This window comes from Phoca vitulina, unplaced genomic scaffold (genome assembly GCF_004348235.1).
Source record: "Phoca vitulina isolate PV1807 unplaced genomic scaffold, GSC_HSeal_1.0 scaffold64, whole genome shotgun sequence".
NCBI lineage: Eukaryota > Metazoa > Chordata > Mammalia > Carnivora > Phocidae > Phoca > Phoca vitulina.
In genome coordinates, this window is record NW_022589767.1 from 1,131,317 (window position 1) to 1,156,220 (window position 24,904).

Sequence of the window (24,904 nt, forward strand, 5' to 3'; positions counted from 1 at the left end):
ATGGTGTAGACTCTGTGCTGGAGGCCTTGCATGGCCCCTTACTAGCTCTTGGGGTTGGATCCCCTTAGGTTCCTGCCACTGGACGTCCTGGTTACAGCTACCACCCGAGCAACCCCCTTGAGTGTCCAGAAACTGCCGGACAGCAGGCGGGCTGCATGGAAACAGACAGAACAAGGGATCTGGAGGCAGAATCCTGGCAGTTCTGGCTTCACCTTCGCTAAGCCCGTGACCTTCTGTAAGTCCTTCAACCACCAAATCAGCCTCTTTGCTTGTAAATGGGGATATTGTTGAGTGGAAAGGACTGGTGACACATTGTCCAGAAGTGCCTTGAAAATCATACTCAATGAAAGCTAGCTTTCCTTATCTTTGTGCATTTCTGCTAATCAGACCCAGGATAGGTGGTGTTTTCATCGATCCATGAGGCTCTGGGGGATGCAATCTTTGAATGTTCCCAAGGGCTCCTCTGTGGCACGCAGGAGTGTCTCACGTGGTTCTGGCCTCGATGGGAAGTGGTGTTGCAGAAGGTGAGGGGCCACAAGGAAAAAAATAGTTCCATGCCACCTCCTTTCCATCTCTTCTTGGGCATAGATGCATGTGACATATGGTGGAAGTTTGTGTAGTTCCAATTAACAAAGAACAGGGTGGGAAGAGGTGGGATTTTTAAAACTTTGGCTAGAACCGCTGAAGAATTTCGCTACAGTGGAGGCTCCCCTGACCCCACGGGGGCTGTCATCCTGCGTGTGACTCTGCCCTGACTCAGCCTCTGAATGACTGCGGCCTGACCGCTCAACTCCACGGGTCGGGAATGCTGCTTCATTTCACAGAATAACAAAGCAGCTGCTGTCCCACCAGCTGAATGCACCTGGACATCTGGCTGCCGTCCTTCCAAAGGGCTCCATCCTGAGCGATCCTCAAGCAAAATACCCCAACCTTCCATTGTGGACTCGGGCCAGGACTGTGTGTCTGAACGTTAGCAGCCAGCTGCTGAGCTCCCAATGAGACAGGTCATGAATAGCTGGCTGGTATCTCAGGCCTTTCAACAATCAGATCAGATGTGACAGATGAGCAGTCAGATTTATTCACCCGGCTCTAAACTCCTGTACCTATCAGAAAGAAATAGGGCCAAACCCTGAAAGTCAGATTGGGGCGTTGTATAAACATCGTCTTCACTGTGACTTATTTCTTCCTTCTTAGCTATCTCAAATCGCTCAAAGAAGTGAGGCAGTTTGCCCACGGGTATCCAGGGATGAGCACCCAATTACGTTTCAGTGAATCCAGAGTCTTCTCCTAAAGTTCAGGAACAGTTGTGGTTGGCTCATCTGCCTATGCAATGTCCCCACAGTATGATGGTGGGGAGATTGTGTCATTCATGCTCTCCACCTTCCCACCCTGGTGCCTGTGCGCTGGTAGGGAGAAGAGACAGTGCTTCGAGAACAGGGAAGAGAGCCCTTCCAGTTCAGAGAGTCAGCCTGCCACCCTTGGACCTTCTCGTACAACCTCTTTCCAAGGGCAAACTGAAGGCACTCATGACTTCATCAACAGGGAGCCTCCCAGCTTAGTCTGTTTAACGCTGGAGCTCACACGTGGGGCAGCCTTGTGCCCTCATATACATTCTAGTATTTGAAGAAAAAAAAACCACTTCCTTATATTGAAATGAAACCAGCTTCTCTAGAACTTTCTTCCACTGGTCAGTTAGATATACCAGGTTTGTATTATACCTTCAGAAAATATGAGGAGCCAAAAAAAGAAGAACAGGTGCCTCTGGTCTTCCTGCCAGATCCTCCTTCTAATCTATCCCCGCAGAGGTGTTTTAGCTTGCTTTCTGACTTGTTTTAAAAAGTCAGGTACTCCAAGTCACATTTGATTAACTATAGAAGCCTTTCTCCGGTGGACCTCTTTTCCTGTGTCCTGTCATCTGTCCTCCTGAATATCACAGAACCTTCCAACCACTGCAGTATCCAGCACATGTACGCACTCCAGAGAATTCGAGGCAAACGCTCAACTATGAATAAGAAAAAGGCGTTTGTGGGTGCTTCTCAATGCCTATTAGGGACAAAACAAAACCCACAAGGATGAGCTTTGCGTTTTCCAGTGGGGGGAGGGGTGTCATGTGGCTCAATCCAGGCCTTGGCCCATAGCTTTTACCTCCAAAATGATTTGCACAAACCTGTCAACATTGCTTTAAATAAAATGCACAGGTATATTCAGTATATTTTACTGATGTGAACTGTCATCAGAAAATCACCCATTGGGGTGCTCAGTCAGTTAAGCATCCAACTCTTGATTTCAGCTCAGGTCACGACCTCAGGGTCGTGGGATTGAGAATGGCTGACTTTATTGTTGGTGGTGATGATGATGATAATGATATTTTTGTATTCGCTAGTTTTACATTAGTAAGTATTTCAGTGTAAAGAGAGAAGTGTAGACTGTAATAAAATAAATAGCTGTGTATCCACCATCTAGCTTTAACATTATTAACAATTTACTATATTTTATTCAGTTTCCTTTTTTTGTTAAAAAAAAAATACAGCATTTAGATACATGTAATGCCGTGTATTCCTCCTTGATCCCTCCACTCCTTAGACAACTATTGGCCTGGGGCTAATGGTATCGTCCCACAAAGACTTTGAAAAAATATTCACTACAGCTTTCCATGTGGTTGCAGCCACCAGGTAAGCAAGATGGGCGTTTACAATCACATTCGGGAGCTATGGAAGAAGAAGCAGTCCCGTGTAATATGTTTTCTCCTGCAGGTGCTGTGGGTAGAACCGGCAGCTCTCTGCTCCACCAACCCCATAAAGGGCACACACCGGGACACAAGGCCAGGCAAGATTATGTCATATATTGGATGTGCGTGCGCCCGAGTACAACCTACAGCAATCCCGTCCATCATGGTGTTAACTAGCTAGTTTGCTCGAAGCCTTCAGTCTGTTGCTGAGGAGTGAGCCAGGTACCACTGGGGACTCTGAGAGCCCTGAACTCTTACATTAGATTCCACATACAAATTCTTTGAGGTTCCCCTCATTGACTCATTCCATTAAGCTTTCAGAAGAAATCCTGGGGTGTCTGGCTGGCTCAGTCAGTACAGTGTACAACTCTTGATCTCGGGGTTGTAAGTTCAAGCCCCACATTGGGTGTAGAGATTACGTAAAAATAAAATCTTGAAGAAGAAGAAGAGGAGGAGGGGGAGGAGGAAGAGGAAGAAGAAGAAATCCTGACACCCAGTGGGTCACGAAACCAGTCTACAAGCACAGGGAGATTCGAGGGCTCACATCTGCAGGCCACAAGAGTCATGGCCTTGGAAAGGGTCTCAAGTGCCTCCATGCTCTCCGTGGTTCCCTGTGCAGCTTGGAGAAGGCACAGTATTCTCCAGTGCCACCGTTACTGCTAATATAAGGGATGTTTATTAAATTCTTATCTAATAAACAATTTAGAATAATCAAAAAATGGACTACATATATACTCATAAAGAAATGATGGGGATTTTTTTTAATATTTTACATTTCAAATAAAATTATGGCATACTTTGTGTTCTATTCTGCACTTGCCTTTTACTCAACATTATGCTTTTGAGATATACCCATAATGATACATGTAACTCTGCATCATACATCCCAGCAGCTATTATATTTCCTATCTTTAAAAAAAAATCTTCCATCAACTTTGCCGGCCACTTCCTGCCCTCTCCTTTGCTCTCTCCACCACTTTTTATAACAAAATTCCCTGAAAGTGCTATCTATACTCATCGTCTCTAAGCTTTCTGTCAAACTCTCTCAACCCACTCCAGTGAGAGGCCCCGGACTCCACTAGCAAGAGACTTGGTTATAACAGCTGTCCTTCCTCTCTAGATTTGCTGCATTGCTTCATGAGTGGCCAAGGAGAGGCCTCATGTCTCAGTTCCTGGCGGTGGTTTCTGTGGTTCTCCCATAGCTTTCCTCTGCTCCTCTGTCCTGAACTTTAGGACCTGGAGCCAAGCAGACTGGCCCAGCTCAAGAGGGGATAGCAATTCGGCTGTTTCTGCTGCTATGTGATGGTCTTATGAACACTGCATATATAAAAATGCCCAATCTAGAAGTCCTTTCTGACAGCTTCTAAAGAGATGCAGAAACATTATGCTGAGTTTTTCCTTCCCTTGTGAGCACTGTCATGGTGAGAGAGGAACAAAGAGTCTTCCTCCAGGACCCCTACCCTTGGATTGCCCTTGGATTCCACTCAGCTAAGCAGCAGAAGTCCCTAGCTCCTAGTAGGATAGAGGAGCCACAGTGTGGACCAAGAATAGCTTTTCAGTCCCCCTCTTCCACTCCTAAAAACATATTTTGTTAGAGTTTGCAGTAAAGGTCTATGAATGAATGCTTAGATCTCCCTTAGCGGACTTGGAGCTCATGAGGGAGCAAGGGTACACTGTTCTCAGAGCACGTGTCCTCACCTGTGAAAGAACACCTTTACTGGCCATGCATATGCATCTCCCCCTGCTCATGGAGAAAGATGGACTCATACACTAAACCGCCTGACTCTACTGATAAATCACATAGATGCACAAGTCAGACTCATGTTGTCGACAAGGCATTTCATTGACATTCCTTTCTTCCTTTCTTTCTTTTTAATGTTTTATCTATTTATTTGAGAGAGAGTGAGGGAGAAGGGCAGAGACAGAGAAGCAGACTCCCAGGACCCAGGAATCATGACCTGAGCCAAAGGCAGACGTCCAACCAACTGAGCCACCCACCCAGGTGCCCCATCTTTTTCTTTTTTTTTTTTTTCTGTCCTGTTCAAATTACTTTGCATCTCAGCTTATACTGAGATATGGGTGGATATGCACGAGTTCCAAAAGTCCCAGTGTCCTGCTCAGGAAATGTGAAAAAAACAAAACAGGCATTGTGAATCTCCTCTCCAAACCCCGGCACTGAGAAACAAATCACCTGTGCAGAGAAACCCACAAAGAGATGCTCCTTACCTTGTTAATATATTGTACAGACTAATTTTTATTTTGCATTAGCTTTTCATACAACTGCATTCTAAAGAGATTTTCACAATGAGCTGTGTAAATGTAGGACTGGTGGCAGAGAGAGGGAAATAAGAAAAGGTATAGGCAAAGAAGAAAATGTTACCAAAGATTTTGGAAGGAAAGGTCATCTAGGACAAATAAAACATTTTTAAAAATAAGTACTGTAGAATGAAATAGACAACTCGAGACAAGTAAATTGGCTTTCTTCTCCTTTCCTTACATTCCTTGTCTTATTTCTCCTTTGGATAAGACAGACAGGGTTTGAATCTCAGCTCTCTCACTATCTGTGACTTTGGGCAATTTATTTTACCTCCATATCCCAAGTCTCATTATCTGTAAAATAAAAGATAATTACAGGACCCACTGCCCTGGGTGACTATGAGTATTAAATGTGAATGGAGTACCTAGCTCGTTGCCTGGCCCATAGAATGTATTCAATGCAGTTAGCTGAGGGTATTATTAACAATCCCTTCATAAATTTCTCAATATTCATTTCCTCCCATTTAAACCCTGTGAGCCCCTCAGTCCACTCCATCTGCCCTCAGCCTCTCCCTTCTTCACTGCCTTCATTCCCACCTCTCGGCCAGGTTGACAAGTCACTGGGGCAAGATCATGAGCTGCCCCAATCTATCTTTCCAGCCCCAAATACTTCCCTTACTCCATAAACCTGTGCGCTGGCCACATTGAACCATCCCAGCCCTTGGTGATGGCGGCTCTTCAGTTTTTCTTTGTCCTTCCTTCCTTCGTGCTCTTTTCCTGGAGTGCCTTTCTCTCCTGTTGTCCTACTCAAGACAGGCCCTCCTTCACTCCACAGCTCTTTGAGCCCGCCTCTGATACTGCACTTGTCTCATTGCATTACCAAGTTTTATTTATGGAATACACTTAGCCATACTGTGAGCTATGTATTTAGACCTAGAGAGATGGATGATAGATAGACAGACAGACAGAGAGATAACTACATATATCTCCACCAAGTAGGTACTCAAGGCATGCTTGTGGAATGTATGAGCGAGCAGACAGTTTCTTCTGAGCTGTTCCAGTCTTGCTAGGCACTTGGAAGATCTTCCAGGGACAGCAGATCAATGCTGCCTTCTCTCACCACCTACAAATACAAGTGCTTAAGACCCTCGGGTCACTCAGGCAAATTTTCCAGATTGAAAACAGCAACCCGGGTACATTTGACTCTCATGTGGAGGTGAGTCTTCTGAAGATGAAATGGAGATGAGGGGTAAGATTCCTCTGGTGGCCCAATTTCCCTGTGAGGTCCTCTCATGATTGAAAGAGGTTCCTGGAAAGAATTCCGTGGCACTTGCCTCACCCATCCTGGGCTTATGATAAGAGAAACGTCTCAGTGGTCAGTGTGGCTCTGCATCAGGAGCCTCTCCTGGCTCCTTTGTTGCTGTGTTTTTTCTTTTATTAAGTTTTTAATTTTAATTCCAGTATGGCTAACATACAATGTTATATTCATTCAGGTATACAATATAGTGATTCAACAATTCTATACATCATTACTCAGTGCTTATCATGATAAGTGTACTCTTAATGCCCGTCACCTATTTCACCCATCCCCCAGCCTCCATTGTTTTTTTGGAGGGGGACACATTAGAGCAGAGATTCCCTGGGAGATCCCGAAAATTCCTCCTCATCTCACTATAGCAGCGGGGAATCCAGAAATGATTCACAGCTGAAGCCACTGTCCCACATCAGTGCATCATGTGGTCATTTAAACTGGAAACCAGATGGCCATCTGGACACAGTCTATCCATATTTTTGTGAAGTTGCAAATACACAGTGAGTAAGAGGAGTTCAGTAAATCCTATTATACTGTTGGTGCTGGAAGCCATGAAGAACAACCCTTGGTCTAGTGAAAGACACACTCCCTACAGAGACTAGAGCCCCCTGGAACAGGATTCCACCTGCAAGAAAAGTAAATCCAAGGCAGAGAGAGGCACCTCCCAGTAGGTTTTTTGCTTCTTGTTTTTTTAGTTGTTTGCTTTGCTTTATTTTGTTTTACTACAGTTCAGTTCTACGGGTAGCACAGTGGGACTCCTACATAATGTGGCACGATTTCCCTGAGTTTTAGTAAAAGATATGTAAAAAAAAGAAAAAAAACTATGGTCTCCTTGGCAGGCTCAGAAATAATGAATTAGCATGTGAAAAAACAGGAAAAGTAAGTGACCCTTCCAAGGTCACCTGATTAGTGGCAGGGTGTGGACCAGAGTCCACGTGTCCTGACCACTCACCACCAGGTTGTCTTCCCATGGACAAAATCCCTTCTAGGTCAGAGCCCAGAACCAAGGAAGTGACATTGTGTGGTAGGGGACACGGAGGGCACCGAGACAGCCAGTTCCGGCCCTAACTCCTAACGGCCTGAGTTCAAAATCGAGCTCTGCTTCTTAGCAGCTGTGAGACACTGGGTCCATTTACTTAATTTCCCTGTGCCTCTATTTCCTTATCTGGAAAATGGGATTGATGATAATATGGGTCACTTAGAACTAAATGACACATTGAAGCTTTAGGAATAGGGCCTGGCACATAGTCAAGACTATGTTAGTTGTTGTTACTCTGGTAATGGCTTCTTTGCAAACCTTTTATGAGTGGTGGAGAGCACGCACTTCACCTGTTCCTTTCACCATGGCCGTGAACTTGCTCTGGCACTAGCATTCCCAAAGTGGAGTCCCTGTTGACTTTCCCAGACCCTTGACCCATCTCTGCTAGGAAAATTTTCAGTGGCTGCTTACTTACCACTTTTTTTGAGGGCACCTTCCACTGTTGGACCACTGCAGTTCTTAAAGACCCCACTTGCATTGGGATAAAATCTGATCTGCCTCTCTATAACTTCTCCCCACTGGTCTTAACACTACTGTTTTACTTCTCATACTAAGACAAATGTTTCCCCTGGGAGACTTGGTGATGTGTTGGGGATTTGTAAACTCATAAAATAAATATGGCATGTTTTCCTGATGAACCAAACTGAAATGAAGATTTATTGGGGGAGCGGGGAGGAATTTAAGCTTTGCGTTGAACGTCTCTTCTTTTAAAAAGATTTTCAAAAATTTAAAATACTTCTCCTTAAAACAAACAAGCATATTTTCATGTATAATCTAAAGTTCAAATAATTTGTTTTTCAGACTTGACACAAAATTTTGCTTCTGGCGGCTCTGTCCCAGACCTCCCAGGAGTATCTATTCACTTGCCTTTGACACTGGGGATTTCTAGATGGAAAAGCCTGAGAAATGCTACTCTATTGAACAGAGCTACAAAGAACAAATCTAATTCCTTTCCCACAGGACCGCCCGTCAAGTTTCCATAAGATCTTACGGTTGGAAAGAGACTCAGAAATTGTCTAAATCGATCTCCTTTCTGCAGCAGCCCTAACAGATGGTCACCCAGCCTCTGCTGGATCAGGCTCAGAGTAAAGAGACCACATGGTAATCCTTCCACTCCATTGCTAGCCAGCTCTAATGGTTAGAGTATGCTTTTCTTAAGCTGAGCAACATGTACGTCAGACCTGAGTTGGACTCCACGCTAGTCACTTAACCTCACTGGACCTCAGTTTCCTTAACTGTAAAATCGAATGAATGGTGTTAGCTACATCACAGGGATACTTAGAAGAGAAAATGCGTGTAAATCACTTAGCCTTCTGGTCCGAGCATTGAAGGATTCAGTAAATGTTCCCCATCATCATCACCATTTCCCACATAACTTCCATGAGCCAAAGATACAGAGCCTGTTTATATTGCCTCTGCTCCGAAACCATGTTTTAGGTATTGGATGACCGTTAATAGACTCTCCCCAACTGTGCCTAAGAGCATGATTTCCTAAGCTAATCTGCCCCCACCTTCCTCCATAGAACAACGTTCTGACCCTTCAGTTAATGTATCTTTTTTCAGAAAGCCATTTGAAAGTGTATTAAAAGATTCTTATGGCTCAATTGGAGGAATGTTAGAGAATGGAAAAGTGCTGTGGAGAAAGGAGAAAGGGGCAGAGTCAGGAGATGGGAAAGGCTAGGACGTGGAGGGGTGCAATTTAAAATAGAGTCATCCCGGGGCGCCTGGGTGGCTCAGTCGTTAAGCGTCTGCCTTCGGCTCAGGTCATGATCCCAGGGTCCTGGGATTGAGCCCCACATCGGGCTCCCTGCTCTGTGGGAAGCCTGCTTCTCCCTCTCCCACTCCCCCTGCTTGTGTTCCCTCTCTCGCTGTGCCTCTCTCTGTCAAATAAATAAATAAAGTCTTAAAAAATAAAATATAAAATAAAATGAGTCGTCCCATAGCTCAAAAGCTCCAAGGACTGGGCTTTCTCACAAAGTCGGATTGGCAAATGTGGCTTGGACCAGATTTGAGGGAGGCGCCCCGCTCCTTCCCAGAGTTGCAGACAGACAGATCTGGAAAGCAGCACCGGCCTGACTTAGCTACCCAACAACAGGCTGAAAGGCAGGAAAAGAGCGAGAGGGGGTCTGGCCGGGGCAGCCTGAGTCTACTCACTGTTCTGCTCACAGCCTACGATCCGGAAACACAATGCCAGCCTTCTGGGTCTCAACAGAGAGGGCCAGGGGAGCAAGAGTCCCCATCTTTACATCACGCCTGACCCCTAAAATTCAGCCCAATGGATGTGTCAGGCTCTCAGTTATCCAATTAACTCCCCCTCCTCTTGTAGAGAGGTGGAACCACGGTGCTATGGACCAAATTGTGTCCCCCTAAAATTCACATGTTGAAGCTCTAACTCCCCACATGACTGTATTTGGAGATAGGGCCTGTATGGACGGGAAGTTAAATGAGGGCAGAGTGGTGGGGCCCTAATCTGATGGACATGGTGTCCTTATAAGAAGAGGAAGAACAGGTTAGCCTGGTGATGGGTATTAAAGAGGGCACATTCTGCATGGAGCACTGGGTGTTTTACGCAAACAATGAATCATGGAACCCTACATCAAAAACTAATGATGTAATGTATGGTGATCAACATAACATAATAAAATAAAACTAAAAAAAAAAAAGAAGAAGAGGAAGAGGCACCAGAGCGCTCTCCCACCCCATACAGGGCCGAGGAAAGGCCACAGCAAGAAGGGGGCCATCCGCAAGCCAGGGAGAGTGTTTTTGCCAGGAAGGCAGCTGTCACCTTGATCAAGGACTTCGAGCCTCCAGAATGGAGAGAAAATAAATGTCTGTTGTTTAAGCCACGCTGTCTCCGGTGTTTTGTTATGGTGGCCCTGGCTGACAGGTTCACAAGCCCGTAGCAGTTCCCCAGGAGAGCGAGTCTGTTAGCAGGGCTTCTTCCTTCACGGGTTAGGCAGAGCATGAGGAGAAGAGAGCTCCCCACTTACAGGTAGATTCTTAAAACCATTCCGGCTGTAATGATAAAATCTAAGAATGTAGAATAAAGCAAAATTTAAATAGAGAGTTATTTATTGTGGCCCTAGCTAGGTATTCAATATACTGATTTCTCCTTGGGAGAGGAGGGAATGAAATAAAGCCTTGATCAGGTGAAAGAATAAAGAAAGAAAACATTCACAGAGGGCAAGAAGGAAACTCAAAGAAGTTAGAAGATGTTAAGCACGCTCGAAACCCAAATTCTGGTGGTGCAAGTCCTAATTAAAAGCAGGAACATTTGGGGACGCCTGGGTGGTTCAGTCCTTAAGCGTCTGCCTTTGGCTCAGGTCATGATCCCGGGGTCCTGGGATTGAGCCCCACATCTGGCTCCCTGCTCTGCAGGAAGCCTGCTTCTCCCTCTACCTCTCACCCTGCTTGTGTTCCCTCTCTTCGCTGTGTCTCTCTCTGTCAAATAAATAAATAAAATCTTTAAAAAAAAAAAAAAAGCAGGAAGATTTGTAAAGTATTGACTGAATGCCCAATGTATTCAAGGCACTGAGTGAAGTGTGGAAGATGCAACTGAAGAGTAGCGTATCAATCTTGCCTTCTAGAAACTTGAGTTTTAAGAAGCAAATCCTTCCCCCCTTCTTCCCTTCCTCTCTCACTTCCTTCCTTCCTCCCTCCCTCCCTTCCTTCCTCCATAATTACCAAACATTTATAGAGCCAGTCCTTTGCTAGAGAGCATAAAAGACATATAAAGGCAAGTTAAAGTTTGTGCTTTTGAAGTGCTCACAGTTGAGAGAGAGAGAGATGTTAACAAGGAAATCCACCTGTGAAGGGCTGTTAGTTTCACAGAGACAAAGAACCTTAAAGGATGATTACAGGTTCCACAGATGGGGCCAGAGGAGAAGAACATTCTGAGCAGAAGAGACTGCCGAGCCCCAGCCCAAGGCCTGCACGCACAGTGTTCTCCCAAGAGGCCAAGTCCAGCCCTGAGAGCTTTGGATGGAAATGGTCAACCCTTCAGTGGAGTTTCTCTCTGCCTTCAAAATGCTTCTGGATGTGCTTTTGCCTTGAGTTACAAAGCTGAGAAACCAGCCAGAAATACCTATTCTGCTGAAAACAACCAAGTCCCGTCCCTTCCGCCAAGGGCTCCAAAGCTGCCTTTGGCCCTTCTGCCTCCCGCGAACCCCATCCCTTCCCGAGTCCACAGTGATGGCGAGAGCAGACAGGAGCCAAAGAGGAAACAGCTCTGCTCCGCCCTGCTTCTTAATGCCCTTTTTCGTCCCAGATTTCCCAGCTCTTCAAGCCTCCCATTCCTGCTATGTTAGTCCCTGACATCCATCCACTCACTCATAGTAACTTTTTTTAAGTGTTAGGCGCTTCTCATGTATTTTTTTTTTAACTGATATTCGAAACAAGTCCAAGAGGTAAGTATTATTATTCTATTTACAGATGGGAAAACTGAAGCTCACAGAGGGTGTATAAGTTGGCTAAGGTTATAAAAGTAGTTAGGAGGGAAATTTAAAACCAAGTCCATCTGACTCCATAGCTATGGTTTTCAGAGTATGGTGCTCGGACCAGCAGCACCTCCTGGGAACTCTGTCAGAGCCCCTACTGAATCAAGAACTGTCGTGGGAGGTCGTCTTTGAGACGCTAGTCCGCTGTCTTCCCCGTGCTGGCCTCACTGAAATAAATTACGTTCTTGCTTCACCACCACTCGTCTGCCTCTGGATTTTGTCAGCAGCGAGTGGCTGAGCCCAGTCTGCCTGGGACCCCTGGAGACAGGGACCCTTGCACCCTGCACCCCGACTGCAATCTCCAGCTCTCATGAATCAATACAGTATTTAGTACAGGAAACTTATATCTCATAAACTCAAGAGGTCTACTAGTCACTGAACCCACTCATTTACCTTACTGACCTGTTTTTATTTTCTCAGACTGAATCAGTTACAGGTTATTGTAATAATCAGCCAACAAACAAATTGAGTTTTATGACATGTCTATTCTCAAGGTACTTAAAATTACATAAAAGTTTAAATAATATCAGAGAATTTCAAAACTTGAATGGATTTGGGGCGCCTGTGTGGCTCAGTCGGTTAAGTGTCTGACTCTTGATTTCAGCTCAGACCATGATCTCAGGGTCGGTCGTGAGATGGAGCCCTGCTTCGGGCTCTGTGCTCAGCAGGGAGTCTGCTTGTCCCGCTCCCTCTGCTCCTCCCCCAACTCGTGTTCTCACGCTTAAATAAATAAATAAATAAATAAATAAATAAATAAAATCTTTAAAAAATATATTTACTAATTATTAATATTCAAAAAAACTTGAATGAATTTAATGACTTGCCCCTAAAAGGTACAAAGAGAGGCAGAGACCTGGGAAGTCAGGGTGTTTTTTTAAGATTTTATTTATTTTTTTGAAAGACAGAGAGAGAGGGTGAGTGGGAGAGACAGGGAGAGAGGATCTGAAGCTGACTCCACGCTGAACACAGAGCCCCACATGGGGCTAGACCTCGTGACACTGAGATCAGGACCTGAGCTGGAACCAAGAGTTGGACGCTCAACCAACTGAGCCACCCAGACGCCCCCAGTTTTTTAAGTTATAACTTTAACATGAAGCTTTTAACAGCCCCAAAGTGTATTGTACTGTATACACAGCAAGAGCAGAAAGAGAGGCACAGATGTGAGAGGACACATTAAAAACAAAACAAAAGAACAGAAACTGTGGAAGTTCAGGCCCTGTAGTCTGTCTGAGCTAAGCCTTGAGGGGCTTCTAATGGACACTAAAGACTGAGAACAACGCTTCATGTTTGTACCCTTAACCTCTGCACCAGTTTGCATCTCTGCATTCTTTATCCATAGACAAAAAATCACTGTGGGGGACTCACCCTGAAAAATAGATTGCTTATACTTCTCCACCTACATGCTTCCAAGAATTAAAGGTAACTCCTCACTCTAGACTCTGAACTTGACCCTCGCCTCAGCTGGCTACCCCAGATTCATTATGCCACCGACTGGTCAATGGTTTCGTGTAGAAATCTGCTCTTCCATCTTGCAAGGAATTCTAGGACGCTAGCTACCCATGAAGAGGGAAATCATAGCTTTGCTACTGAATCCAACTTGGTATTAAGTTCTCCTTGTCAACACAGCCCTCCCCTCTTCCAGGCTAATGGCTCATTCTAGGCACTACCCTTGGGGATCCCGCTGTGCCTACTGCCACCAGTCGACATTTGTTGATTGAGGACTCCGTCTGTGTCGGGTCCTCCGCTAAGCACCTGAAATGCATTATCTCTATTAATTCTTACAACAACCTAAGAGGCAGCTACTCTTATCAGCCCCATTTCCAAAATGAGGAAACCAAGGCAGAGAAGATAAGTAACTTAACCAAGGTCACCAGCTAATCCATTGTGGGGCTGAGTGAGACTCGAGCTCAGTTTTTGCCCACCATGCTCTCCCATGCTTTCCTGCCTTGTATAGGCCTTTTTTGAACAGGACTCCTTTCTCTGTATACTTCAGGCCCAACCTCTGTGTTTCGGGTTGAGAGTCCTCTTTGCAGCCCTCTGGATCCAGTTTCCTGCTTCACTGGCATCTGTCACCACCCTGCCCACCGGGGTTGGGCTCCACCTGGAGCTGCCTTCTTTGAGCCAGCCTTCTCCGCCCTCATCCCTTCTTCCTTTGGTCTCCTTTATGTGCTGCTTAGCATGGGAACAATTCTAGCACCTGCCAATTCCCAGTTTCTAAGGCAGGTTTTTTTATCTTGCCATCTCTGCTTTGACCAGACACTTGGTACGACTTCAAACACTGTCGCCCATTATCTGGCTGTCTAACAAGGAATTCTTGGCCCATTTCGAAGCCAGCTTTCTTGAAGCCATTCTCGCAGTGAGCACCCTTCATATAGATTTTGTCTATGGTAGAGTAGGGTATACTGAGAAGATAGGCGAAAATCAGGGAGGAGGCTCTGTCTTTGCTTATGATTTCTAGGCTGGCGGTAGAACCAATACTGAATCTGGTTATTGAAGCTGAAAAGGCAAAATGGTGATGACAGGGGGGAGAAGCAGATGCAGCTTCTCTTGGGCTTGGCTGATCAGAGTTCATTGTGAGGCTTCTCTAACAAAAGTTGGGGGGAGGCCTCCTTAGGGTCCTTTCCTCCCAGAACCATTGGGGGGTAGGCTGGTTCAACCTTATAGGCAAACAGGAAACTCTGCCCACGCACAGAAGGGAAGAGGAAGCTTCCAGATTCCTGTTCCAAGTAGCCTCCTGAGAAGGACTTTATCTTTGGGGAAAATTTTGCTAAAGGAAATTTGAACTGAAGTTGCAAGTTTCCTTTGTTAAGAAAAGCAAATAACATGAAAAGGGAGAGAAGCAATGAGACAAGAAATTGGTCATCACAGATACAGATCTAATCTCTGGGATAAAATACACTGGAAAGAACGTAGACTCTGGACAGAGAAAGAGGGGAGTAGGGAGTGGAAGGCATGGGTACAGCATGAGCAGGGGCTCCAGACAAGAGGGAGCCTGACCTCCTCCGAGAGGCCATGAGGGGTCCTGGTCAACCAGAGAGACAGCAGTACAATGTCAGCCTCGCTGAGTCTCAACTGACCACGAGCCCTGTAGTATTGAGACGTACTATTTACTAAACCCTCGGGCCATAAGAGAGTTCTCTGCTCCAAGCATCTAGGAAATGAGATCATCAAAGCACATTAATAACAACAGTCAACACTTTTTTAAAGATTTTATTTATTTATTTGAGAGAGAGATAGGGAGAGAGAGCGCAAGCGGGGGCGGGGGAAGAGGGAGAAGGAGAAGCAGGCTCCCCGCTGAGCAGGGAGCCCCACCTGGAGCTGGATCCCAGGACCCCCGGAGCAGGACCTGAGCTGAAGGCAGACACTAACTGACTGAGCCACCCAGACGCCCCAACAGTCAACATTTTTAAACATACACTAGAATCTTCTCAAGATTTTGTGTGGATTAGCTCATTTAAACCTCACAACAACCCTGTAAAATAGATGTCATTATTATGGCTATAAGCAATAATGTTGTTGTTTGTATAGTATAATAATACTTGTTTCTTTAAATATATTTGTATAATAATTGTATTATTTGCTTGTAGTCGGCGAAGTTTGCATGGCCATCTTCCTTCCTCTCTCCCCCACTGGACCCTCCTATACTCACCAGCTGCTGCTTCTGACCCCTTTAGAGGACACAGAAAGGTTGACTACTTTTCTCAAGGTCACATGGTCTATAAGGCTCATCGGCAGGATTTGAAGGTGGGCCATCTGTTTCCAAGGTCCCTACTCTTTTTTTCTTTTTTTAAAGATTTTATTTATTTATTTGAGAGAGAGAGAGACAGCAAGAGAGGGAACACAAACAGGGGGAGTGGGAGAGGGAGAAGCAGGCTTCCTGCTGAGTAGGGGGCTCAGGGGCTCGATCCCAGGACCCTGGGATCATGACCTGAGCCGAAGGCAGACGCTTAACGACTGAGCCATCCAGGCACCCCCCAAGGTCTCTACTCTTGATCGCTGCACTGAACTGGAAAGCAGTCCACAAAACTAATAAAATGTATCTTCTCTCTGCTCTTCAGGAAGAATTTTAGCAACTCTGGGATGGCAACCATCTATAATAGAAAAACGCCTAACTCTACAACTGAAGAATGAAACCTCCAACCTTGAACCTTAGAGGGTTAAGTATTATGTGGGATAATACATGCCTCTGGCCCATAGTGGACGCTCAGTAAGTCATTACACTAGCTCGTGTTCACTGACGCTTCTCGAGTGCCAGGCATGGGCTGGACCCCACATACACATCTCCTGGATCGAAATCGATGGGAGTAGGTCCGTTCCCAGTCCCCCTACAACTCAGGGCATGAGGAACAGTTAGGTGCAGCACTGCGGGAAGCTTCTCAGAACCTCACACTAAATTTGTGCAATAGTTGTTTGAGCCCAATATAGATGAGGTTCTCGTGTCCTCTTTTAGTTAATATTTTAACGAATGACGTCGATTCAGTAGGCTGCAATTGTAAAGCAACTTTTGTCTTTCTCCCGCGGTCCCTTTAAATCAATTCTGTAAGCACGTTCTTTTTCTGGCACTGGCTGAGATTTCAGACCGGTCTAGTAGCTTTTCTGATCATTCCTAGGCACACGGGTCATTTGCAGTCACCAAAACAGCCTCATTTCGTATTTTAAATACCCATGGTAATAATCAAAATTCTGGACTTTTATCTAAATTCAAGAGTCTCTCAACTTCAGGGCAGGACTTCAGACGCCAACTGTTGCCTGTAAGCAAACAGGGCTGCCTGGCCATCTTCCTCCCTATCTCCCCCACGCGACCGTCCCACCCTCGCCGGATGCCGCTGCTGACCCCTTCCGGGTCAGATTCAGGGGCAGTGGGGACTAGAGGAAAAGAGCATCTGTCTTATAGGACTGGGGCTACCATGACCTGGTGTTGGTACCTGCAGGGCCTGGCAGGCAGGCAAAGCTGACCTTTTGTGGGGGGCAGTTACAAGTGGTTGTAGGAACCTCCAATTCAGTCCCCTTAACTCGACGGTGACCCTAGGCCCTGGTTGCAGGGCTCGTTCCAGTTTAAGCCTGTTGCCCTGGCATACTCCTTAATAGCATCCCCTTTATTCCTCACAAGTGTCTCCATGTGGATGATAAATTACATAGTCATCCGACTTCACACAGACAAGACCTTCTCTGGATGGCTGAGTTTCACCTTCCCCTAGCCCTGCAGGCTCCCAGAAGTCCACTTCTACTGGCCACCTCGTCCCTCCAGGGAGCCATTGTGGACAGAGTTCTTTTAGAAAGTTCCGGGCTGGCTCCCCGCCCACAAGGCGCTCACGTCCGGTGTCCACAGAAATGGACCCCTGTCCTCACCATTGTCTAAGAATATAATCACACCTAGTGCAGCTCGGGTCTCTCTCACCCTCTTCATTTCTCTCCTGCCTCATAGCCTGTAGTCCTCTCTCTGGGCTGGAAGTGAAAGAGAAGTCCCCTCGTGCCTCTCCCCTGGGTGGGAGTGGGCACGGCGCTCTAATAGCTGCCTCCAAAGGGATCCTCACCCCTGGCTCTTCATCTCAATGCTTTTTAAGGGTTGCAGGTGGGTGACCGTTAATGCTAGCCTATCTAGGTTTTACCATTTCTTAGCACGTCTGGAATAGTGGGCCAACTTCATATTCTTTTATAATATGGAATTCTTTAGCACCTATTGTAATATCCTCAGACTTCAGGGACTCTGCCCATCTCCTAAGCAATAAGAAGAATTGAATTTCACATCTAGTTATGCATGATGTCATAAAGAAGGGGGAACAAAACACACCCAGGCCTACTAAATCTTACAGCAAGGTTATTCTCGTAGCGGGCTATGACCCAAAGCCACGTCAGCTTCCAGCAATGCTATGTTGACGAAGCAGGGAAGGAGCTAAGCAAGTACAGATTGAGCCAGGATGTCCCCTCCATCAGGAAGAGGGGACAGATTCCATCGGGGCTATGTCCGTCAGTTTCTTTGCTTTCCTTCTCGAAGATACCAATGCATGTAGCATGTGAAAATCTGAATCATGCCCATGACGTTCCATGCCCTGGACAAAAAGTTCTGTGCAAACTTCATCTCAGCTTTGAACCTGTGAACAGAAAATCCTCCCTAGAATTTACCTGTCTCACTGGGGACCCCTGGCCACATTGCTAATTGAGACATGCACAGAAGTGTCAGCCTCACTGGCTTTAGTTTTCAGAACTCTATCCAATCCCAAGAGTGGAGGAGTAGAGGGAAGATTCCTCCTCTCTGTGTCTCCAGGGGGTTCACCGTGGAATTCTTGAAAGCTGAAGGGTAGAAATCCAACAGTGTGGTCCTATAGAGGAATCATTGTGTTTGTCTCCATTTTTTTTTTTTTTTTTTTTTTTTTTTTTGCAGGTAACCCGAGAAGACTTCTGGGTATGCCTGCGCCGCAGGCTGGATCAGTAGCTTAGCCAGGAACAATCTACAAGGCCTGACTTTTAGCCCATGCTCTGTTTGCTACACAACTCTAGCTCTGTAGAGTAGAGTGTCCACAGAAACAAAGAAAAGCTTTTTTGGGTAATCCCACCTTTTCCCACAAACCTTGTTTTTATAGGAGGTTTTTGTTTTTTTCGCAGCAGCAAGGTAAAGCAAGCAATTGAACTAACTTGTTCTCAGATCAATGAATCCATTGTGTGCTGCAGGGAGCCAAAGGGTTTTTTGTTGTTGTTGCTTTTTTTCTCTTCCAATGTTGGTTTGGAGCAGGAATTAAACTTGGCCGTGGGCTATGAGGAAAAAGAACTGGATAGACAAAGCTTTTCTTTCTTTGGTTGGGATTTAGGTTTCTGTAAAAATCTATAGGTTTGTAACTAAAATTGTTAGTAAATACGTATTCGTTTGCCCACATGTCCTCTTTGGCTCCTCCTTCCTTCCCTCCCCTTACTTATTCCTCACAGTAGCACCGGCTAAACTCCAGAACATGAGAACAGCCTTTCTTGAGGTGCTGGAGTCCTATGTGCCTGATGTCACTTGCTTATCTTGCCAACAGAAACAGATGCAAGGTTACCGAGGCACTATCCAAATGCTGGCAAAGAAAGGGAGATTCAAGAGTTTATGCTTAGCCCAGACAAAGCTTCAGATCAAAGCTCTAGAATGTCCTAATCTACTTATGAACTGAGGAGGGGAATGATGTTATTTATTTCTCTGTTTCTCCTCCGCTCACAGATGATTTGGTTGGATTCCATTTGCAGTCATGAGCTAGTTTAAGAGCAACTGAAGCCAAGAAAATGCAATGTGAAAGAATAGTCCTTTCACCAAATGGTACTGAGACAACTGGATATCCACATGCAAAAGAAGGAAGTCAGATCCCACTATTAGTCAACTCAGGCCACCATAACAAAATGCCAGAGTGCGGTGGCTTACCCAACAGAAACTTACCTTCTGCTTTAGAGATTGAAGTCCAAGATTGGGGTACCTGCATGTTCGGGTTCTGGTGAGACCTCTCTTCCTGGCTTGTAGATGGCTGCCTTCTGACATGGTGGAGGAAAATATCTCTCTCTTCCTCTTCTTATAAGGCCACAGTCCTATCAGATTGGGGCCCCACCCTTGTAACCTCATTTAACCTTAGTTACCTCCTAAAGCCCCTGTCTCCAGATGAGGTCACATTGGAGGTCAGGGCTTTGACATATGAATTTTGGTCCACAATCTAGTCCATAGCCACCCTTTCCTCATACCACACACAAAAATTAACTCAAAATGGACGAGAAACCTAAATATAAGAGCAAAACTATACAAATTTTAGGAGAAAATGTAAGAGTAAATTTTCACAGTCTTGGGCTAAACAAAGCCTTCTTAGAAATGACACCAATAGTACAAGTGACAAAAGGGGAAAATAGATAAATTGGACTCCAAAATTAAAAACTTTTGTGCAGTAGGCAACATCAAGAAAGTAAAACAACAATCCACGGTGGGGTACCTGGGGGGCTCAGTATGTCAAGCATCTGACCCTTGGTTTCAGCTCAGGTCATGATCTCCTGGGTGCGGGATTGAGCCCCACGTTAGGCTCTGCGTTGGGCTCCGTGCTCAGCGGGGAGTCTGCTTGAGGATTCTCTCCCTCTGCCCCTCCCTCCACTCATGCGTGCTCTCTCCTCCCACCACTCATGCGTGCTCTTTCTCAAATAAACAAATAAATCTTAAAAACAAAAACAAAAACAACCCCCCCACAATATGAGAAATAATATTTACAAATCATATACCCGATAAGGGACTTGTATCTAGAATATATAAAGAACTCTTACAACCCAATAATAAAGACTAATAATCCAATGAAGACATAGGCAAAGGATCTGAATGGCTATTTCTCCAAAGAAGATCTAAAAATGGGCAATAAGCACAGGAAAAGATGTTCATCCTCACTAGCCATCAGAAAAATGCAAATCAAAACCATGAAATATCATTTCATATCCACTAAGATGGATATAATCAAAAAGAGAGACAATAGTAAGTACTGGCAACAGTGTGGAGAAAGCAGAACCTTCATATGTTGCTGCAGGAATGGAAAATGGTAGAGCTACTTTGGAGAACAGTACAGCAGTTCTTCAAAAGGTCAAACATAGAGTTATTACATGAGCAAGCAATTTCATTCTCTTACCAAGTACCCAAGAGAAATGAAAGCATATGTTCACATTAAAAACTACTATGCAACGTTCACAACGGCATTTCTCCTAATAGCCAAAATGTGGAGACAATCTAAATGTCCATCAACTGATGAAGAGGTAAATAAACTCTGATTAAATCCATATAATAGAATATTATTTGGGAGTAAAAAGGAATGAAATACTGATACATGCTACACATGGATGAGCCTCAAAATCATTATGCTGAGTCAAAGAGGCCAATCACAAAAGCTACATATTGTATGATTTCACTTATACCAAATATTCAGAGTAGGCAAATCTATAGAGACAGAAAGTAGATTAGAGGACTACCCAGGGTGGATGGGTTCAGCGCACTGGAGAAAATGAGAGTGACTATTAAGAGGTACAGGGCCCAGGGGCACCTGGGTGGCTCAGTCGTTGGGTGTCTGCCTTCGGCTTGGGTCATGATCCCAGAGTCCTGGGATCGAGACCTGCATCGGGCTCCCTGCTCTGCAGGAAGCCTGCTTCTCCCTCTCCCACTCCCCCTGCTTGTGTTCCCTCTCTCGCTGTCTCTCTCTCTGTGTCAAATAAATAAATAATAATAAAAAAATCTTTAAAAAAAAGAGAGATACAGGGCCGGGGCACCTGGGTGGTGTGGTCAGTTAAGTGTCGACTCTTGGTTTCGGCTCAGGTTATGATCTCAGAGTCCTGGGATCGAGCCCCACGTCAGGCTCCGTGCAGGTTCTACTTGAGATTATCTCCTCCCTCTCCTTCTGCCCCTCTGACTCATGCTATCTCTCTCTCTCTAAATAAAATCTTAGGAAAAAAAAAAGAGGTTCAAGGTTTTTTGTGGGGTGATGAAAACATTCTAAAATTGATTGTCATGATGGTTGCACGGCTTGGTGAACATACTAAAAACCGTTGAAGTGTACCTTTTAAATAGGCAACTTGCATGGTATGTGAATTATATCTCAACAAAATTGTACACACATTCACGCACATACACACACACACACACACACACACACACCTTGAAAAATAATATTACCTGAAATTTGAAACAAAAACAAAATTAAGAGAAAAATTTAGGGGTTAAACGCAGCATCCATGCTTTTGTTCATTCTGGAGAAAGCACTGAAATGTCTGAAAGCTGAAAAAATTGAATTACGGAAAAATAGAAAAATATACTCAGGAAAACCAAACCGGAGGTCAGATCAAGTTAAGCCTTACACAATGAGGCACTGATCTTGTTTATAGGGGTAAGAGTGCTGGGGTCTGACTTCTACCATGCTCTGAATGTTTCTTGTTAGGAAGGAAGGAGAACCCACACAGACCAGTCATACCTTCCTTCCCTGGAAGTGATCTCATCTCTAATATGGGAGTATATAGAACAATAACACAATTTTTCCTGATTATAAAAGTAATACACTTAAGATGATGTAAAAAGCACAAAGGAGAGGGGAAGAAAATCACTCAGTCTTGCACCAATATTTGGTAGAGCTCTCTCCTGTTCATGTTGTTTCAGAGTCAAATTCATACAATCCACACAATTTTGTATCATTATTTTATGCTGACATTCAACATTTTCCATTATTATTTAAAACCCTTCTAAGTACCATTTTCAATCAGAAGAATATACCACCATTTATTTAACTAAATACCCGATATGGGGAATTTATCCTTACAACCTTTTGCTGTTATTAAAAACAAAATGTTGCAAAGGAAATTTTGAACATAGGTCTTTGGTTATATTTCAAATTATTTCCTTGGAATATAACAATTTTATATTTAAAACATATGACATTGTTGGGGCGCCTGGGTGGCTCAGTCATTAAGCGTCTGCCTTCGGCTCAGGTCATGATCCCAAGGTCCTGGGATCGAGCCCCACATCGGGCTCCCTGCTCCGCGGGAAGCCTGCTTCTCCCTCTCCCACTCCCCTGCTTGTGTTCCCTCTCTCGCTGTGTCTCTCTCTGTCAAATAAATAAATAAAAATCTTTAAAACATATGACATTGTTTAATGATCATCATAGTGCTTATCAAAAATGTAATATAAACTTACTTGTTAACAGCAATGTACTGATTGTACCCCCCTCACTACGCAATATTGGGACTTTTAAAAGTAACTCCCATTCCCCTTCTGGGAAAGAACTGTCATCACAACATTATTTATGATAGTAAAAATTGAAGGAAAAACAAACCTCCCAATATAGTGGAAAAGGTAAATGGATCACGCTGGACAGTTTTTCAGTAATTAAAATTGAGGGTATCAAAGAATACGAAGTGGGAAAGAAAAATGATTTCTACAAAATTCTTAAATAAAATGACCCGCATGCCAAACACCAGACTGTGAGGTCAGGTGATACGAAAGCACATCAGCATTGAGGATGTCTGGGTTGTGAGATGGCAGGTGATTTTTGATGTTTTGTTTGCTCCTTTCTATATTTTCCAAACTGCCGACACTGACAATTTATGATTTTTGTAATTTTTTTAAGTTCATTGATTTAAAGTGAGCCCCATAAGTAAATTCACTCTCAGTGAGTATTCTCAGAGAAAACAGGAAAAGTGGAGATCTATGGAAACCAAGAGAAGCTGGTGCGGGGAGGCGTTGCTGTTCCAGCCTCCAGCTCCAGACCTCCTGCTTCTGGGTGGGCTTTGTGCTGAGCCCTTGACTGGCCCTCGCTTCCTTGTTGTTACGGGAAGCTGTTAGATGACCTCTGCGTGCTAATGTCCCTAAGTCTGTGTTCCTCGAGAGCACTACCCTGGGACCATGTTGCCGCCATCTAACGAGCATTAACAATTGATGGCACATGAGGCAAGCATCCAAGGGAGTTCTACATTTCCTGCCAAGCACAGAAGGAGAGGGTGAATCTGGATAACACTTGCACTTGGGAATGGAAATGCAATCCTGGCTTCAAGGAAACCCCCAGATTGCAGAGTCCTTGGACAGAAAGCAAACTATATCCAATCTCCCTGCCACCATGTCTGGGAGTTTTCTGCCCATTGTCTACCATGACCTCTGATTTTTCCATCAGCCTGCTGGACTTCACACTAAGAGCAAAGCTAAAATGGAAGGAAAGAGATCCTGTGAAAAACAGTAGGGTTGACAGAAATTCCAGAGTCAGTGGTATAGTCTGGGCTTCCTGGCTGGTCAGCTGTTCGTAATGACTCACTCACTGGTCAGGCATTAACAGCAAACTGAATTGCTGCAGACCTAGAGCTATAACGTTAGCAATGTAATCCTTACTTTAGAGGTCACATGATGCTGGAATGCATTTATAACCAAGTAAGGAAAGCTACATTTGCCCTGGATGAAAAATCAGTGACAATTGGTTAACAAGGATGGGAAGTCACATTGACCATATTATTTTCCTTCCCAGGTTATCATCATAACATCTCTGGATAGTTCTCAAATACCTATTATGCAAAAGCAGCCAGAAATCCCCTTTTAGCCAGCAGGGACTCAAGAGAGTCTGTTTAGCAGACTTAGACCAGTATACCAGTTAGCTATTACCTCAATAAGGCTACATAATAAACCACCTCCTAATCTCAGTGGCTTAAAACAACAAGGATTTAGTCTCATACTCACAAGTCTGCAAGACTGACTGTGATTCAGCTGGTCTAGGCGATATATAAAAAGAGCAGCCTGAATGCACAGGCTCTTTTCAAGCCTCTGGCAAGTGCCATCCATTAAAATTCTCTTTGGCCAAACCCAGAGAGAAGGGGCAGGAACCAACCATGAAGCCCAGAGCAAGGGTGTTGATGATTAATTCCCTTCGAATGCCGTGAAGGACTGAGAACAGTAATTCAATTTTCCACAGTGATGATTAAACCTCTGCGTATCAACCTATTCTTCCTTCTCTGGCTACTCCTGGTTTTCTCCTCTGGCTTCCCAGACAATGTTTGAGCCCTACAGCTCAGTATTGTCCACCCAAATGGAGAAGGAACAGCTCTTCTTTTGGAAGGTTCTGCCCAATCTGCCATGTGTCAAGACATCTTCATTACTTGGAAAAGGATACGATTATGCAAAATCATATATGGAGTATATGGAACCTGGAGCCAAAAAGGAGTAAGGGGAGGAAGTTGATTCAGCAGTTGGAACTAGAGGTAAGACTCAAATTAATTTCAACCAAAATATCCCAAGCAAAGAATGTTCTCCTGAATCCCTTTTTCTTATTTTTACTATTTTATCACAGAGGTAATAAATGCTCATTGTGGAAAAAAAAATCAATCTGGTGAGCAGAAAACAGAACCACCCATATTTCCATCACTCATAGTTGGCCACCGTTCAAATTTTTTAGACCAGGCAACTTCAGAGCATCAGAAATCAAAGTGATGATACCTAAACAATGCAGTGAAAATGTTAAGGCCCTGGGTCCAGGCCACGTGGACACCAGAAGTTCTTCTTGTCCCTCTACTACAGATGCCTAGGTGAGTCCTCTCTTCCAGACTTTTCTCAATGCTTACAGTATAGA

The 24,904-nt window shown here is 44.6% G+C and overlaps 1 pseudogene; it reads left to right on the top strand.

Annotated features, from left to right (window-relative positions):
- Window positions 1–2,681: 2,681 nt before the first annotated feature.
- Window positions 2,682–3,396, top strand: LOC116624092 (annotated as a pseudogene).
- The last annotated feature ends 21,508 nt before the right edge of the window (window positions 3,397–24,904 follow it).